Source organism: Amblyomma americanum, chromosome 7 (assembly GCF_052857255.1).
Source record: "Amblyomma americanum isolate KBUSLIRL-KWMA chromosome 7, ASM5285725v1, whole genome shotgun sequence".
Lineage (NCBI taxonomy): Eukaryota > Metazoa > Arthropoda > Arachnida > Ixodida > Ixodidae > Amblyomma > Amblyomma americanum.
The window spans coordinates 98,059,143-98,077,820 of NC_135503.1; the positions used below are offsets into that span (position 1 = coordinate 98,059,143).

At 46.5% G+C, this 18,678-nt stretch overlaps 1 pseudogene across 1 annotated transcript; it reads right to left on the reverse strand.

Annotated features, from left to right (window-relative positions):
* Positions 1-6,840: 6,840 nt before the first annotated feature.
* Positions 6,841-17,857, reverse strand: LOC144097350 (tubulin beta-4 chain-like; annotated as a pseudogene). Its single transcript, XR_013306988.1, has 7 exons — positions 17,607-17,857; positions 16,753-16,861; positions 15,221-15,331; positions 11,290-11,534; positions 10,735-10,934; positions 7,214-7,651; positions 6,841-7,080 (listed from the first exon to the last, which is right to left on the reverse strand). The product of XR_013306988.1 is annotated as a tubulin beta-4 chain-like (transcript).
* Positions 17,858-18,678: the final 821 nt, after the last annotated feature.

An 18,678-nucleotide genomic window follows, 5' to 3' on the forward strand; every position in this document is an offset into this window, starting at 1 on the left:
AGTTTTAAAACTTTCGTACCCCTCTTTGCGGTGCCACAGCATTGGCTGGGCTTTTTATTGCCACAATTTTCTGCGCTATCGAACTGTTTGCTTTATGAACAAAAATTCTGTCTTCTTACACCTCGCTGCATTGCGGGATTCTCCGGCTGATGGAGAAATTGTCATTCGGTTATATTGTTACAGGGAAATGCTATTAAAATTTATTTACAAGTGTTGGGGGTAAGAATAAAGAGTTCCTAGCAGGGAGCACCAACACGAACAAGGAGCCTCTTCTTCTTCTTCTTCGTTTGTATTTTCACGCGAGAGGCTACTTCGTCTTCCACTGTATGCCACTTCGTCGTAACAATATCTTCTGGATACCAGCGCTTGCTGCGACACGACCGAAGTGTGCCACTTTCTAACTAAGAATGGGAAGCATAATATTTCAATAGAAAGGCCCGAATGCGGGATTGTGATGTGGTTTTGAGTGTTTTTTTTTGATGAACGGAATAATACTTATCTTTCGGCATTGCATTACTTTTCGAAAAAGCGTCATCCTCATCGTTGCGGACATTTTCTCTTGGCTGAGTGTTTGTTGAAACAAAGTTCAATATAAAGCTCTTAGAAGGAATTTGAAACAGCGCGTGCGCGCTGTTGACTACACACATTTAGCCCTGTCAAAATTACTCTAATACCTTGTATTTGAAGTGGCTTCTTAAACACTGATGCTATATGCCATAACAAAATATTTTACTCAAAACGCAAAATCTTTATATAAACCACTTTTCTTTTCGGCCTTTCTGAAAAACCACTGCGCATTTCCTTGCGTTGGTTTACACTGTTGTACTTTAATATGGACGGTTCATCGGAAATAATGAAAGGCCAGGTATCAATCGTTGCGCGAGGCTGCGTTTTGCTTTGCGCATTTCACCCCGTACTTCAAAAAAGGCAACTCGTGAAAAAAGTTGTTCGATATCACAAAGAAAATCTACGTGTTAGAACGAGAAGTTAAGAATATAGCGTCAACTTTTTTTTTTCAATAAAAATGCACTTTTTTTTTGCGACAGTGTAGCTGCCGGCGTAAGATGAGCACGTAATCGTAATATAAAAGCTGCTGTCAAGTAGTGTTGAGGCAGATGTTTGGAACGGTCTCGAAGGATAATGCTTTTATTAGGTAAACTTCATGGTAGCGAATCGATAACATCTCCTTGAAGGCACCAGCGCACACGCGAATGACTAGCACAAACATACACTGCGTACGTGGTTTTTAAATTAAACCTAGTGTCATCTTGAGATCTCTGTCGTATTTACTGCCAAATGGTTGGCGCGCTGCCCAGGTCGATGACTAACTTCGGGGACTGGAATGAAAAACAACGTTAAGCTGGGAATATCGCATAGGTAGCTCAACAAAAGCCATGAGCCGCCAGCATGCGAATAATGTGATCGACCCTGCGTATCACAAATCACCAATGCAACGACGCCCCGCCACGCACGCACCCGGCGACAGCGCCCTATTCAACACGGAGCAAGCACGAGTGTGAGGAGGACGGTAGATGGAACCAACTTTTTTTAGTTGAATTAATGGCCCGCAGACAGGGTAAACGCCCTCCCCGCCCCCTATGCCTCTCTTTATCGGCAATAATTTATAGAACTTGTTTGCGAAGTTTTGAGCTGGAAAAGAAAATTCTCTCTTTCTGAGACTGCCAATAAAATTTTACAAAATCTCGCGCAGATTATATCTTCTATTTGTGCCTACCTTTTGTCTGAAAGCTCTCAGAAAACAGAAAATTTGTCTACTTAAAGCTGACTGGCTTTAAACCCGCTACGTTTGAGGCGACTTAAAGAAATCTTCGCCTTATAGGCATCTAAAGAGCCAGTATATATGTGAATAAACGCACTGACTTAATATCAGGGAAAAGTGGCATCCTCTTCAGGCTGAAACTTCACGGCTGCATACGCTTTTTCTCCCCACTGAATTTCGCATTAGGTTTCAAGGTGCATTGCCATAATCTCTGAAAAAACATAAATGTCTAATAGCCATATCGGGCTTTATGAAGGTTTAAAAGAAGTATGAAGGAAGCCGCCGCCCACAACGCGAAGCTCTAATGTGAAAAGGAGCGGTAAGCATGTGCGCTGCTCCTAAGGCTTTGAAAATCCGACTTTGCAAGAGCCATAGTGCATGCGTGCTCGGATTTAAGCTTTTGTCTTCTTATCTGCTCAATTAATCGCGTACCTTCAAGCGAGCTTCTCAATCAGAAAGACAGGGTTTTGTTACAAATGTTTTGGCATCTGACGGGATGAGGAACTGAAGAAATATTTCGAATGAATACACATTGCATTACATCTGTAGAGTGGTAAAACATGCCAAAGTCAACCAAAACAAGACTGCTGCACAATTTTGATTTCAGCTTAAGCCTTACAGAAAGCATTTTAAATCAGCCGTACTTAAAAAGAGGCAGGCCACTGGCTCTACATGTTTAAAGCTTCAATATTTGACATTTCATCACAATATACAAGTATGGACTATATTTTTGTTCCGAGATGTTCCCGGAATAGAATGTCATGTGCAACATACTTTCAGTAAAGGGTTCTCTTCATGTTTCCGCAGTTGATCTCTCGCTATCTCGTCGCCTCGCTGGTCGGATGTGCACCCCCTTACTTACTCTTATCTTTACTGTAAAAACTTCGCTCACCTTCGCTCACCTTATTCAACCAATTACATAACAAAATAGTTTCATATTTCGTACCAAAATAGTACTACAACCAGGAATGTTGTTTTTGAAATAGGAGATGCAAATTACGCCTACCAAACGCAAAACGGGCCCGTGTGCAGTGCGATGTCAGAGCAATGTCAGTGCACGTTAAATGTCTCCAGGTGGTCGAAATTATTCCGGCGACCTCCACTACGTCACCTCTTTCTTCCTTTCTTCTCTCACTGCCTCCTTCATCCCTTCCCTTACGGCATGGTTCGGACGTCCGCCGAGGGATGTGAGACAGTTACTGCGCGTTTGCTTTCCTCAAAACGAAGTTTCAATTTCTTTTTTTAGTACCTTTCTTCAAAAACCAAATTTCAACGCTAAGGTGCCCGTGTGCTGTGCGATGTCAGTGCACATTAAAGATCCCCAGGTGGTCGAAATTATTCCGGAGCCCTCCACTACGGCACCTATTCTTTCTTTCTTTCACTCCCTCCTTTATCCCTTCCCTTACGGCGCGGTTCAGGTGTCCAAAGATATATGAGACAGATACTGCGCCATTTCCTTTCCCCAAAAACCAATTATTATTATTATTATTATTTTGTGAGTTAGCCGAGGCGGAGAGCCTCAGTGGTTACAGCTGCTGAGCTCTAGCACGCGGGATAAAGCGGCCGCGTTAGCACAGCGTAAAGGCAGAGTTGCCCGTGTGCTGTACGATGTAAGCGAACGTAAGAAAACCCAGCCGGTAGAAATAAGTCCAGACTCCTCCATTACAACACCTGTTGATCTGTGCCATCTTTCACTCCTTTTTTCATACCGACCTACATGACGCAGCTGAGGTGGGCACTGAAAAATGACAATTACTGTCCCTTTTCTTTCTGTTTTCAATTTTCTTTTTTTACTTTTATGGTTTTTTTACTTTCAACCATGGTGAAACTTCAATAGTGCTACAAACCTTTGTGTATCATGTGGGCAAGTTGAAACGATAGATCATTTTCTCCTCTCTTGCCGGCGGTTCGCAGTTCAGAGAAAACAGTATTTGGAGGTCCCTCATTCAAGGTTAGGACCACTGTCCCTTCCAGTTATTCTTTCGTTCGGTGCGAGTGCAAAGGGATTCCCGTTAAGCAGTGTCTGCGGCTACCTTCATGATTAAATAAGTGCAACTGATCGATTACCTTGTTAGCTGTATACAAAATTTTGCCGCAGGTCCAAGAATGCTCGATTCTATTCCTGGTAATTCATATTTCTTTAATTCATTTGACTGTTCCAATTTTTATATTGATTTAGTCTTCTCACGCCTTTTTTTCCCCGCGCAAATACCTCATTGGGATTATCTACTGAACCTTGGCCAATGCCCCTGCGTGGGTATGTGCCGTGCTTACTAAGGAGAAGAAGAAGAAGAGTCGCGACGACCGTGAGGACCCCCATGGATTTGTCGTAATGTTTTCCCTTCTGCTGTAGCATGGGCTTATGGCTTGCGCTAGAATATTTACAAACGCGAGAGCTACCCCATACACGATCTGCGCTGAAAGGGGATTGTGATCTATGACCAACCGTAGGAGGTTTTTGTTTGTCTCGAAAAGTTCATGACTCGTGCCCATTAAAGGGTATCAGCTCAGAATCCGGCGAAGGCGGTGTACTGCGCAAAAAGTGTACCTTATATTATGAATGAAAGCATCGCGGAACGCCGCAAACTTTGTCTTCCTCTTCTTTGAGTGAATCATGAGGTTGCCGTTAAAAAGTGAACACTGATCAAATTGTTCGTTTATGCAGTCGAATGTAAGTAAATAAATGCTATTTGACTCATTCATTCGTTGTGCTTACCCAACTGAAGCTTTAGAATTTGCATCCCGTCGGAGTGACTTGTGCTTGTCGGCGAATAGAACGAGGGAAACGCTACTGACGAGGATAATGGGCGCAGTGGACGTCGTGATGTCTAATCTGTAGCATATTACTTGCCATGGGATGCTCAATGTTTCCTGCACATGAGGAAGGAATACGTTTATTTATAAGTGTCATTCCGAAGGCCGGGGGCTGCTATAAGGAGAGGGGCGGAAATTCTGCAAAATATACCATTATTTCTAATATACATTCCACAGGTAATACATGCTTAAAAGTTGAAATTTTGCACTTTGCTGACCACCTAAAAATGAGGACTATATTGCATTTTTTTTCTATCAGTACCGCCGAATGTGACACAAAAATCGCGACGCTTACCCTATTGTCATGTTTTGTGATACTTGAGCCGCGCCAATTATAATTATATGCACTGTTTGCACTCCTGACTCTGGTAATCAATGTAATGGGCGTGGACATTCTAGTAATTTTTTTTGCAGCCAAAATTGAGCACTGGGGACTATACACTGCGTGCGGGCTCTATAGCGGACATTACGGTACGGCGATAAATATGAAACGAGTTCTCGCCGAATTTCGCGTTATATTGCCACGACCGGGAGGACATTTGAGCGCAAAAGTCCTTGCAGTCGCCGACGGCAACAGACGGCACAGATCACGGAACAGTAATTTCAGACTCCCAGACAATCAGTCGTAATTACGCAAGCGGTGGCCTCATCAAGAATGTTTTCCAAAGATTTCGTCATGAAGGCACCAGCTGAGAACCATATACCATGACATGGGCCCCAGGACACGCCGCACCCACCGGGATCCAAAGCACAAACGCCACAGCTCGCGCACACACTAACCGAGCGCTGGGTGACGAAGTGGGAACCCATCCAGTAATGCAAACGCGAGGATACATACTTGAGCCTCTCAGGGCCAACAGGAAGCGCTTCCCTACCTTCTATGCGAAAATTGGGACACTTAAGCTCCGCCTTAAGGAAATGACACGATAGTGTAATGGATTATTTTCCGTACATACAAAACGTCATTCCCTACTTTGCATTCAAAATTACCTGGGACTCCTCATACCCCACCTGGCGCTATGGTGCAGGGGTTAAGCGATGTACTACCGCCCTCCGATGGCAGCTGCTGCCAGCGATGGGCCTTGTGCAACCCAGGTTGCTCTTCCCGAGCGACCAATCATTAATTTAGCTGCCACCAGCCACGGTGGGAAGTACGTGGGAAATTTGCTCACTATCCGGTGGGCAGGTTGTGGTGACCGCAAGGTCACGCGACCTAGGTGGCCAACCTTCCTGCTAGATTGCTCTCTGAGCACCACCTGCCGGATTCATGCTCGTGATTTTCGCTCACAAAGCCAAAAACTCCATTGTCGACACTGGATTTTCGGGTGAACGGGGCCTTTAACGCTATAGTGTTACGAGCTGGTGATGCTGACGCTAAACTGCTATAGAGACAAACAGCTGTTTTCCTCAGCCTCTCGCCGGAAATATCGCACCCATTTTTTGGTGGAACGTGCTTAGCCCCAGTTAGTGGTTACCGCAGAACTCAACACATGCGACGTTGGTCGAGACGTGAGGGTTGAGGGTCGCTCACACTAGCGAATCGCCTAATCTTTTCGCGACGAACCTTTCTGCGCAGCGTCCCAGGTTAGGGCTATGCTGCTCTCAGAATAACGAGATGTGGGCCTCATGGCTCGATCGCAACAGGTTCAGGAGCTCCGAGAAGCTCGAGTATTGCTATCAAGCAGTCTCAAACACCAGTTGCTTTCCGGTCGGTATCTTCTCGACGTGCTCTCTCTCCCTGAATGAGGATGGCCTCTCATAAGTTTCATGCTAAAAAACGTTAAAATATGAGAGTTAAAGATGACAGGTCGTACGAAAAAAAACCCAGTCACGTGACACTGAAGGCACCGAGCGCAATGGTATTCTTCGTATTGCGTTGTTACATGTTCTAAAAACCGGCTAATCTCACTCGAGTTTCCACAGCGCAGAAAAGATGCCTCATGTACACACAGGACCTTATGAGACCAATAGCGGCTTATCAAAACTTGATCACCTTGCGACCGCTATAAGACTGGTTCGGCACGTACATTTTGAAGCGATTTCAGAATTGCATCGCAATGCCGAAAACTCCCGAGACGCAGCCGGTAGCAGAGCGAAACTGCCAGTGTAACGCCGGTAACAGATTTTTACAGATGTGCGCATATTGCAATAGAGTAAGGTGTCGTTACATCTCGTGGCCATCCTTGTGACGCAGTCCGAACCTATGACGTACTAAAGAGTACAGGCACCTCGCTCGAAAGGAAGGATCGGTGACAAACATCAACTTTATTCTCAAGCGAAAGAAAAAGCACTGCCTGTACAAAAAAAAAAAAACTAGGCCTCTGCTTGGGTCTCTTCGAACTCTCCCTCATCATCAGCTGTGGCCTCCTGGTACTGTTGGTATTCGGACACCAGGTCGTTCATGTTGGACTCTGCCTCGGTGAACTCCAACTCGTCCATGCCCTCTCCAGTGTACCAGTGCAGAAAGGCCTTGCGGCGGAACATAGCTGCACAAAAAAAATATATCAAGCAGGCGGGGTCACACTACATTAAATACGTCGATCCACACAATAAGCACAAACAAGCTTTAATAAAAACATTTGCTTTTGAGAACCATCTTCAAATCACAGACGTAGTTACCGGTAAACTGTTCGGAGATTCGCTTGAAAAGCTCTTGAATGGCTGTGCTGTTCCCAATGAAAGTAGCCGACATCTTCAGACCTCGAGGCGGTATGTCACAGACTGCAGTCTTGACGTTGTTCGGTATCCATTCCACGAACGAGCCAGAGTGCTTGTTCTGGATGTGTAGCATCTGGTCATCCACTTCCCGCATGCTCATTCGGCCTCTGAAGACTGCAGCCACTGTCAGGTAACGGCCCTGGCAGGGGGTCGCAAGGAGCCATCATGTTTTTGGCATCGAACATCTGTTGCGTCAGTTCCGGCACTGTCAGAGCCCGGTACTGCGGGCTGCCTCGGGAAGTGAGCGGAGCGAAGCCAGACATAAAGAAGTGGAGGCGCGGGAAGGGCACCATGTTCACGGCCAATTTGCGAAGATCAGCATTCAGCTGTCCAGGAAACCTGAAAGAGCAGTGAAGAGCCTTGATAAATGTGTACATAAATGCCAGTATAGGAGAATTCCGATTGCGTCGTGCAGCAACATAACCATATAAAATGGCTTGATGTTGCACAGCGGGTTTATTTAGGATATTGCATAGAATATTGCGGTATTCCGGTATTCAGAAATTTCGTGCAAACGATTTAGATGTGCTCGAGACCTATCACAAAAAATTGCATTGATTTTCTGCCTGTTCGGAGTCTATAGAATACTGGTCGGCCAATATATTCAAATATTCCGACAACTCAATTTAGGAGGTACTTCAACGGACTTTAAAGCTGCTTAGGAGGCGCGAATGTCTTGGACCACATTGTCTTGGACCACAGTCGCAATTTCATATAATTTTTTTTTCCTTGACTTTTCCAAAGCGTTCGAGCGGGTGTCGCATCAAAAATTAATATCCAAACTCAAGGATTTAATTGGTGATGGTCCCGTCCTACAATGGATCAGCAGTTTTTGTCTGAACGTTAACAATTTGTAAAAATCGACGGAAATACCTCCGACATTATTCCCGTTTTATCTGGTGTCCCCCTAGGATCTGTACTGGCGCATCTAATTTTTTCTATTTATTACTGATATAAGTAACGAAAATGATGTAAAAAGAGACTGTTTGTAGACGATTGCGTTCTTTATCATAAAATTAAACTTCAGTCTGACCAGATCAAACTAAATAGCGCTTTGCATAAAGTTTTTCAGTGGTGCCATGATTGGAGTATGGTCATTAACAAAGACAAGACTGTTTCTATGTCCATCACAAAGAAAAAATTTCCGCTTAAGTTCACTTATGGTTCTGAGCACTGCGCTACGAACTGCTAGGGAATACCGATATCTGGGTATCCTTATCTCATCCGACCTGAAGTGGACAACGCACGTTCAATATGTAGCAAATAAGACAATGAACGAACTGTTTTTTCTCAAAAGTGCCTTGGAAAACTCGCCTCCCGAAATAAAGCTTCTGGCATACACTACGCGTACCCGCCCGGTATTAGAAAATGCTAACATTACACGGTTCCCTTATACAGGCACTAGCGTAGCCGCACTGGAAAGTGTGCAGCGAAAAGCTGCGCAATTTATCTATAACCAGTACAGACCCGCAGATTCACCTACTGAACTTTTGCATCGCGCAGGACTTCAGCCTTTATCTATGCGATCAAAACTGCACCGCTTGAAATTCTAGTTTCTTCTGCACAATTCATTTAAGCTTAACTCTGAAGTCTTCGTCAATATAAGCCACTCCAGAATCACCCGCCGTAAACATCCTCTCACACGTGATGATTTTTTGGTTGCAATAACACATTCTATTTTTCTTTTTTTCCGCGAGAAGTGCGCGAATGGAATGCACTTGACTCTTCAAATTGTAATGCAGCCAACAGTCCTCAAATTTTTGGAGCTTGCCGAGCTGTGTATATTGCCACAAAACTGCCGAAATATTGTTAAAATGTTGGTGATACTAATTACCTCGAATTTGTTAGTTCTTGTCTTGCTTTAACTAGACCCATCCTTTTCATTGTACACCTGCTTACTGTTCTATAACTGTTTTATCAGGACGTTATGCATTTTTTGAAGGGCGCTCACCCCTGAAAAAACCCCGCTTGGGGTTGACAGTATATCGAAATAAAATAAAAATAAAAAATTATAGATTATGACAAAGTGCAGTTTGAGCCATTTAAATTAATAAGAAAAAGAACCATACCGCCACCGTTACTGTATCGTGGGTATCAGTTAAAACGGCCTAAATAATATGCGAAGCCATTCAGGCAAGTGCAGATGCCTTCACGCGGCTGATGGGGCCAACGCTGTCGCTCAACAACATAGCTAAGTCTCCCCTTTCCATCGAGGGGATCGAGCCTAGCTCGTCCACTTCCTGCATATATACGGCGTCTTCTAGAAATATTCGCACCCTACACGACAACCTGCCTTGTACTCGTTGCTGTAAACTTTCGAAAAAATATGGCAAGGCCCTCACAATGTATGAACCGTATGTCACCTCGAATCACGCACGCCCTTTACCACGCTGCTTTCTGAAAAAAATATTGTTCATCTACGATGCAGAACTCTTGCTGAAAACCCAACAGAATTTAGCGGAACTGAAGAATCAAGCATATTTCTTGAATTGATTTGAATGGGCCTGCATAGTTCCTTCGACCCGTCGACATCCGATGTGATGACGGCGGCAACTTCATTTACCCTCTGCCCGGTAGCGTAGTACCCCATGGCAGCGAAGTTAATTATACGATTAGACCTTTATGAATTGGAATCGTTGGCATAGATACTGGATTTATTGCAGACCTTGCTAAAGTAATCTTGTACTACAATGAGACCAGCCACGGTACGACAACTGCCTGCCGTCCACAGGCCAGCATACTGACGCAACGCTTACAACATAATCGTCAACATGCTAGCCTTCTACGCTGACACTGAAGCACCTGTATAGATCTGTGCAGGTCTGCAAGATATGTAACACCATCGTGCTGCCCTTCGCCACGCGGAGTGATCGTACGGATGTAACGCTGCCAGGTTGCCGGTCATGCTGTAGTTTTCCTACTAGTAATTTGGTTATTATACTGTCCAAAAAACAACTCGCTTTTCGGAGAATCTGCGTGCTTGCTAGCCTGACTGCCGACTCAGGGACAACTGCGGTGAAGGGCTGCGCGCCTGTCCCGAGACATGCACGACTTACATAGTTCTCCCCATAACAGACTGCGGGGCTGTACACCTATGCAGCTGTTTGTTTTTCGAATTTTTGACCGATGATCATATTGCGCGTGTGTCGCCGCGGTGGCACCGTGGTTATGGCGCTCGGCTGCTGGGACGAAAGACGCGGGTCCGATCCCGGCCGCGCAAGTCGAATTTCGGTGGAGGCGAAATTCTGGAGGCCCGTGTGCTGCGCGATGTCAGTGCACGTCAAAGAACCCCAGGTGGTCGAAATTTCTGGAACCCTTCACTATGGCGGCTCTCATAGTCTGAGTCGTTTTGGGACGTTAAACCCTCATTAACCAAACCAAACCATATTGCGCTTGTATACACCCGGAAGCTGAGCACTCACCGAAGGCATGTGGTCACACCAGACATAGTTGCGGAGACCAAGTGGTTGAGGTCTCCGTACGTTGGAGTAGTGAGCTTCAGCGTCCGGAAGGAGATGACATAGAGCGCCTCGTTGTCGATGCAGAAGGTCTCGTCGGTGTTCTCCACAAGCTGATGCACTGAGAGGGTAGCATTGTAGGGCTCGACGACGGTGTCCGAAACCTACAGAAAACGGCAGAAGGACCGCGATGACCAGGTGCAGGTAGGCATAAATTAAAATTATACGAAGACAAGAAAGTAAAAAGATAACATATTTGATGTAAAGCTTCGGTCACCGTTAAACACGCGAGCGAATTCTGTTCGATGTTATTCTGATACTTTCTTTCGCGATTCGAGCGATCTTCACCGCTATTAAGAAAACGAAAGTAGCAGATGACGCGGTACAACAACACGCGCCGCGAAAGCGTGTAAATGACGTGGTGCACAGGAAGGACATGAACCCCTGTTCGTGTTAACGCCGATCAGCGCTGTAGCACAACTAACGTGTAAATTTGTTCTGATGGGTATTGCCACACACCATTGGAGAGGGCACTACACTGTAGGTGTTCATGATGCGATCGGGGTATTCTTCACGGATCTTCGAGATGAGCAGTGTGCCCATGCCAGATCCAGTACCTCCGCCTAGAGAGTGGGTCAGCTGAAATCCCTGCAGGCAGTCGCAGGACTCCGCTTCCTTGCGCACGACGTCGAGCACCGAGTCCACCAGTTCGGCACCCTCGGTGTAGTGGCCCTTAGCCCAGTTGTTGCCCGCACCTCCCTGACCTGAAGGGGTAACATTGTCAGAGGCGTACACTTGTGAAAACTCTATTATGAAGCTAATCAGTACTAGAATCAGCAATTAAGGAAAGCCATGCACTGGGCGAAATGCACACAGCAGCCTGGAACGCGGAAAAAACTAGACTTATGCTTTGTGGTGGACGTAGCGAATAAAGGGATAAACAACGCACAACACAGTTGAAGTTAACAGCTTGCGCAAGTTTACGATAATGTTGCGTGTGAAAGAAGTTGAAAATATATGTTCACGTCTGCAAACAATTCAACAAGTCATGGCTTGTATTGTACTCGGCTACAAAACCCAATCTCTCCAGCGAGTCACTATGTAAACGGGTGACAAATGACGTGAACACCGGGGCGAGAGAACCTCCTCCTGTGCTCATATCCTGTATTATATCTGTCTGTAATCTTTTGTTTTATGCCGGATTGTCCCCGCAGGGGGCCACCTCGCTTCCTTGTGTAATGCGCCACCTATCCGTTTTGCTGAGTGATGTGGTGTTGTGTCAAAGGCGGATGGAAGCTTTTGTAGCGAGAGCTACGCTAGGGTATAGCCGGCCCATTTCGGGTAAGCGTGTCTAGTCACTACTAGTTGCACCGAGCCATAGGTGTTCCGCCGCTGCGCCGCGCCGCACCTTTCCTAAAAATTCGATTTTCAAGTAGCTCTTTCTGTTTTTATTCTTTCCATCCCTCCTTTATCCCTTCCATTATGGGCCGGTTCTAGTGTCCACCGAGACATATGAGACAGTTACTGCGCCCTTTCTTTTCCTCAAAACCAAACAAAACAAGTGAGCCGCCGGCGCTCATTTGGTTCATTGGTGTTTACAACGTAGAAGCCGTTCATTTTTACGAAAGGAAACGCGCACAAGTGGCTCCCTGGGTCAGTGGACACCTCACTTTCGCTTTCGTGTAACGTGGCGGTGGCATCCAAGTGCAAAAACTTATTTTGGATTAGTTCAGTTAATCCAGGGTATACAAAGCGAAAGGTGTCGGCGTTCACTGTGTTCTTCGGCGTTGACAATTTTCAGGACGGCATTGGCATTGAACAAAGGAAGGGCGCATAACTGGCTGCCTGGGTATGCGCACGCCGCATTCGTGCTTTGACGCATGTGGCAGTGGTGAGAGAGAGGTGTGGCCTGAATGCAATAGTGCTGACAGCGTTGTGTCTGACATGCGGCAGTGAAGCAATGGCTAGGCCGCAGCGTTCGTTTGGTTATCAATATCTCGCGATCAACCATTAATTGCATGCCACCTCCCAGGGTGGCAGGGAGGGCGCGCTGCCTATACAATGTGGGGAACGCATTCAAAGCAGTCTTTTGCAGTAGACACCAAAGCCACGTACATGAAAGCGAGATTTAGGTCTCCACTAACCCATGGATCCGGTTGTGCGCCGCGGTGGCTAAGGGGTTAGGGCGCTCGGCTACTGATCCGGAGCTCTGGAGCACTAGGGCATATAATCAGGCTTGCGATGATTATATGCCCACTAGATGCATGCGAATGTCCGGACCCCGCAGAGTATCTGTTACGGGTCCAAATGGACTTATTTTTGGAAATGTGGCGGAGAGTTTGAAGGATGCTTCACTCCCGCCATCGGTTGGCCCGGTATTGCACTACCTCCGGGATCGGCCTTGTCTTTAGCGCGTCTTTACTATCCTGTCTTTCTATCCCATCATTCAACTCTCCTACTATCTGCACGTGGTAGCGATTGTGACTCGGCTAGAGCCAGTGAGCAGGTCTGTGCACTTTCCTTTTCTTTCCTCCTGGCAACAACAGACAGACAGACAGATCCGGAGCTCCCGGGTTCGAACTCGACCGCGGCGGCTGCGTTTTTATGGTAGAAAAACGCTAAGGCGCCCGTGTGCTGTGAGAGGTCAGTGCACGTTAAAGATCCCCAGGTGGTCGAAATTATTCCGGAGCCATCAACTACGGCACCTCTTTCTTCATTTCTTCTGTCACTCCCTCGCTTACTCCTTCCCTTACGACGCGGTTCAGGTCGCCAACGATATACGAGACGGATACTGCGCTATTTTCTTTCCCCAAAGATCAATTATTTTTATTATTACGCCTATCCTTTCGTGAAAATGAACGGCCTTTTCAAAGTTGTCAACGCCAATGAACTATGAACACCGTCGGCTGACTAGTTTTGTTTGGTTTATGAGGAAAGGAATTGGCTCAGTATCCGTCTCGGCATATCTCGGTGGACACCCGAACCGCGCCGTAAAGGAAGGGGTAAAGGAGGCAGGGAAAGAAGAAAGAGAAAACTCAAAATTGAAAGTTGGATTTTGAGGAAAGGCGTGGCACTGCGCAGCGGCGCAACACATGTGGCTCGGTGCTACTAGCGGCGCAAGCACAGTAGTGACTAGGGAGCAAACAAGAGAGAGAAATATACGCGGTTTGGCGCGCGTTGTGACGTTATGTGCTTCCTCGGAGCACCGCCATGGCGAAATCGCAAGTTTGCGGCCAGTAAAGCTTTCGTTTTAAAACCCCCTTTGATTGCCTTCCGCACTTTGAAATGCAGCGCGTCCACCCTGCCTCTGTCTCAGGTGGCAGTTGATGATCGCGAGAGGTTGATCACCCAATGAACGCTGCAGCCTATTGCTGCAGTGCCACGTGTCGACCACAAAGTTTTCAGTGCTAATGTATGCAGCCCACATCTCTTCACCATCGTCACGTACCTCGAAGGGCGAGCGAAGCGTCCACTGACCCGCGGAGCCAGTTTACGCACTTCTTTAAGCGTCTATAACGGTGTCAACGCCAAAGAACACATTGAACGCAGACAGCTTTTGCATTGTATATCCTCGTATAATGGAGCTAAGAATAATTGGTTTTTAGGGAAAGGAAATGGCGCAGTATCTGTCTCATATATCGGCGGACACCTGAACTGCGCCGTAAGGGAAGGGATAAAGGCAGGAGTGAAAGAAGAAAGGAAGAAAGAGGTGCCGTATTGGAGGGCTCCGGAATAATTTCGATCACCTGGGGATCTTTAACGTGCATTGAGATCGCACAGCGGCAGTGCGAGAAAAAAGGGAGGCTTCCTTGATGACTTTTAAGGATTGGCTACAAGTGCTACTTAAGGAGTTACCAGTAAATCTGTAAAAAATAACATGTTTCATAAATGTACATATATGCAAGCTGTCCTCAAAATGTTTACCTCAATACCGCACTTGTGGCCTAGTGGTTTGAGCAACCGCCTCGCATGCGGGAAGTCGAGGGTTCGGTCCCCAGGGCCGCTGGGTACCCACCAGTGATATAATAGGCACAATCTTCCTCTTGCCTGACGCTCGAATTTTCTAGAGTGAAATGCTTCGGAAATGGGTCTCTGACCCCATCTTACGTTTTATTTTCATTTTATTTTTGAAATGGCGCATGTTGCCTCTCTCGTTGTATGCTCTTTTCACGGCACACTATATTCTTGATGAACCGCCAAGCTTGCGTCTCAATCTTGGTGGACTAGGTTTCGCAAGGAATTAATGAGAATGATCAAACTCGAAATACTTGATTCCGTGGCTGTATTAAACTGACTGCCACTCGGACTGGATTATAATCAGCGAGGATTCGCTGTGCGTACAGAGATGTGCGTAAAAATTTAGCCAGTTGTGCGCTTTTAAGATTAGTCTATACTGTGCGCTCTTGTGGGTGTGTTTATGTAGTAGGTTTTAAGCCGAGCAGCCCCTTACCGAACACAAAGTTGTCCGGCCGGAAGAGTTGTCCAAAGGGTCCCGAGCGGACGGCGTCCATGGTTCCCGGCTCCAGGTCAACCAGGATGGCCCGAGGCACGTATTTACCTCCTCAAACAAAAGAACAAAACAAATATCACTTAGGGGCAACAAACATCCCGTACAGTTATTACAAGTACCTGCGTCACAACAAAGCCAGTTATAGAAGCAATGAAAATAGAGCGCGCCAACTGAAGATGTCATAGCAAAATAAAAGCGGCACTACTGGGACCTTGCGCCACCTCCCGGTTTTTAAATAGCAGATCCAATTATATTTAATCAAAGATTTCAATAATTTCAGCAGAAAAACAGAAGGTGAAATGTTGATAGATAATTTGAGATGGATCAAAATGCTGTTACTACATTAAAGTCCTGTTGCATTTCCTCTTGCGATTCTGTTCTGTATTACGAAACTTAGTGTAGTATATGGGATTAATTTTCCGAATACTGTACATGGGCTGTGATCAACGCGGTAGTGCAGGCCTCTGGATAAATTTGCACCACCTGGGGTTGATTTACGCGCAATAAGATCGCAGAACACACGGCTCTTTAGAATCTCGCGTCCATAGAAATGCGTCTACCGAATCATGGATTTCATGATCAAGCCCCTTCCAAATGAAGCACAGCGGCGGTATTATTAGCAAACATAGAGTTAAAAACGCCTTACAAACTCACTGCAGCAAGAGGAAACGTTGGAGAGGGGAGACTTACTATGTCTCGTCAAACCTGACGAGGGAATTCAGAACTCGGGTTTGAACCCGACCGCGGCGGTTGCGTTTTTATCGAGGCAAAACGCTAAGGCGCCTGTGTGCTGTGGCATATCAGTGCACGTTAAAGATGCACAGGTGGTCTAAATTCTTCCGGAGCCCTCTACTACGGCACCTCTCTCTTCCTTTCTTCTTTCACTCCCACCTTTATCCCTTCCCTTACGGCGCGGTTGAGGTGTCCGCCGATATATGAGACACACTGCGCCATTTCCTTTCCCCAAAAACCAATTATTATTATTCAGAACTCATTCTGGTTGTTAACATTCATTGCCTATGAAAAAAAAAGCGTCTGATAAAGAACCTTCAAACTAATCCCTGCGGGATTTCTGGCAATGCAACCTGAAAAGCTGCAATGGCCTAACATAACATGCCGCAAGCAGAAGAGGCCACTAGACGTTGCGCTGTGATCTAACTAAAAATGCGCGATCGGTTGTACAATTTAAAGCTCAAAGATCAAAGGCCTGCCGTTGAAGAAGCTCCATTGAGAGTCCAGATAACAGCTCAACACCACAAACTGCGCTGTTAAGACAGGACCGAGAATATGAGACACCCATACACACAGCATTCGGTTTTGTCTTTCGCTTGCTGTTTTTTTTGAAGGCATCTGCCAACCGGCCCGGCAAATTTCCGTAATGCTTAGCAGCGCGAAACAGCCGCAAGGCAAGTTCAACGCGACGGGCAAGCTTCAAAGTGAAATGATCAACCGAAATACTGCCAGACGCGTACCGGAGGCCTCATTGTAGTAGACATTGATGCGCTCCAACTGGAGGTCCGAATCGCCATGGTACGCCCCGCTTGGATCGATGCCGTGCTCATCAGAAATCACCTCCCAAAACTGCAGACGGGAAAAGATATCAGTAATCAGAGTGGCGTCACATCGCGCAGTGGCGACAGTCAAAGCATATTTACAGGCAGGAATTCACAGCGAAAGCAACATAACTGCTACAGCTACACTTGTCAACTGGTGTTTGTAGTCAACTCGTCAACTGCCATCGATTCTCACGCGTCATGTATTTTGCTGATGGCGGAAAGCCGGCAGGACCTAAGACCACTTGAGACCTTTGAATTACGTCATACGCGAAAACTAGGTCATACGAAAAAAAATTCCGGCAAAGAATCCTCGCCGATCGCTTTGCGGCAGTCATTTGCCATAAGAGTGTTCCATGTCACCTCTCCGCCAATACCGACTGTCTAGAATTTTCTTCCAACCGGCAATAACGTCTGAGCTATATGGCATGAAACAACAAAAATATTATAACGCTCTCAAAGTGCGAGCAGTAATTCAAAGGTCAGAGCGAGAACAGCGGTCAGGAATAAGAGATTTGATGCGCATTAGGGCACATTATTGTCCCACGCAAAGAGGCCACAACTAAAAACTAAAGCAGTAAGTCTGCAAAAAGCCGCGACTGCTTCACAGGTAATTACTTTCGCCCGTATCCTGAAACGAGATTCTTGAACGCGGCGTTTAGGACGAAACGTAATCGCCAACGTAAAACGCGCCGGGACAGGCACTGGGACCGAATGGCTATCGCGATCCTTTGAGCCGTGAAATAACCCAGAAGGTGGTAGAGATGGCTTACCTTCGCCCCAATCTGGTTGCCACACTGGCCTGTCTGGATGTGGACTATCTCGCGCATGTTGAATGCCAGACCGAGACTCAGCTGTCAAGATGCCGACTGGCTGCCCGGGTCAAGGGTCCACTTATTCGTAGCCTTGCGCCGCATCAACGCTCACTTCTTCCTCAACAGTACATGCTCCTATGTGTACGCGTGTCAACTCAATAGCACCTAAGAAAGTGCCACAGCCTGTTGCTGCCATGGTAAATGCGCTTCTGAGCTCATATATAAGACCTTCAGTTCACGTACCGGATGCCGTGCAAAGGATATGCGCCGTACAACGCGTACTATTTCTCGTTTCGGAAGGCATCCGACCAAACGGGGTTCTCACAACTGGCTGCAGGGGCAAACTAGGCTTCTTCTGCTTTCATTTCTCGGTGCTCGAAATCAGTTTCACTCGAAGGAACTCCGCGTGCATTCTTGAGCATCTTTTTTCATTTTTGTAACTTTTCGACTCGTGCACGTGCGGTCGGTTCTAAAATTTGAATCTAACCGAAAGATTGCAAGACTTTGATTCATCATCATCATCATCAGCAGCAGCAGCCTGACTGTAGCCCCCAGAGGTTGGAGACCTTAGTCCATGGCCTCATTAGCTTTTCCGATCGGGTTTGCCTGGTCGATCAGTCTGCGCTGGTCATCCTGGTGTGTGCTCGCGTAACAGCGGTTTCTCATTGGGAGGGAGGGGTTGGGTGTGGATATGGGAGGTTGGGTTGGGGGTTTGGATGGGTCATTATCATCACCGTCATCATCAGCCTGACTACGCCCACTGCAAGGCAAAGGCTTCTCCCATGCCTCTCCAATTATCCCTGTCCTTTGCCAGCTGCGCCCACCTTATGCCGGCAAACTTAATCTCATTCGCTCACCTAAACTTCTGCCAAACGTTGCCAGGTTGAGACTGGGTGGTTATGTGCCAATATATGCCTGGTGAGCAGAAAGCTATTAACACAGACAATTTGCGCAGAATTTGTTCATTCTGGCAATGATTTTACTAGGTATAATGTTCGATACTTTTGATGGTTCATGGCATGCTTTAGTA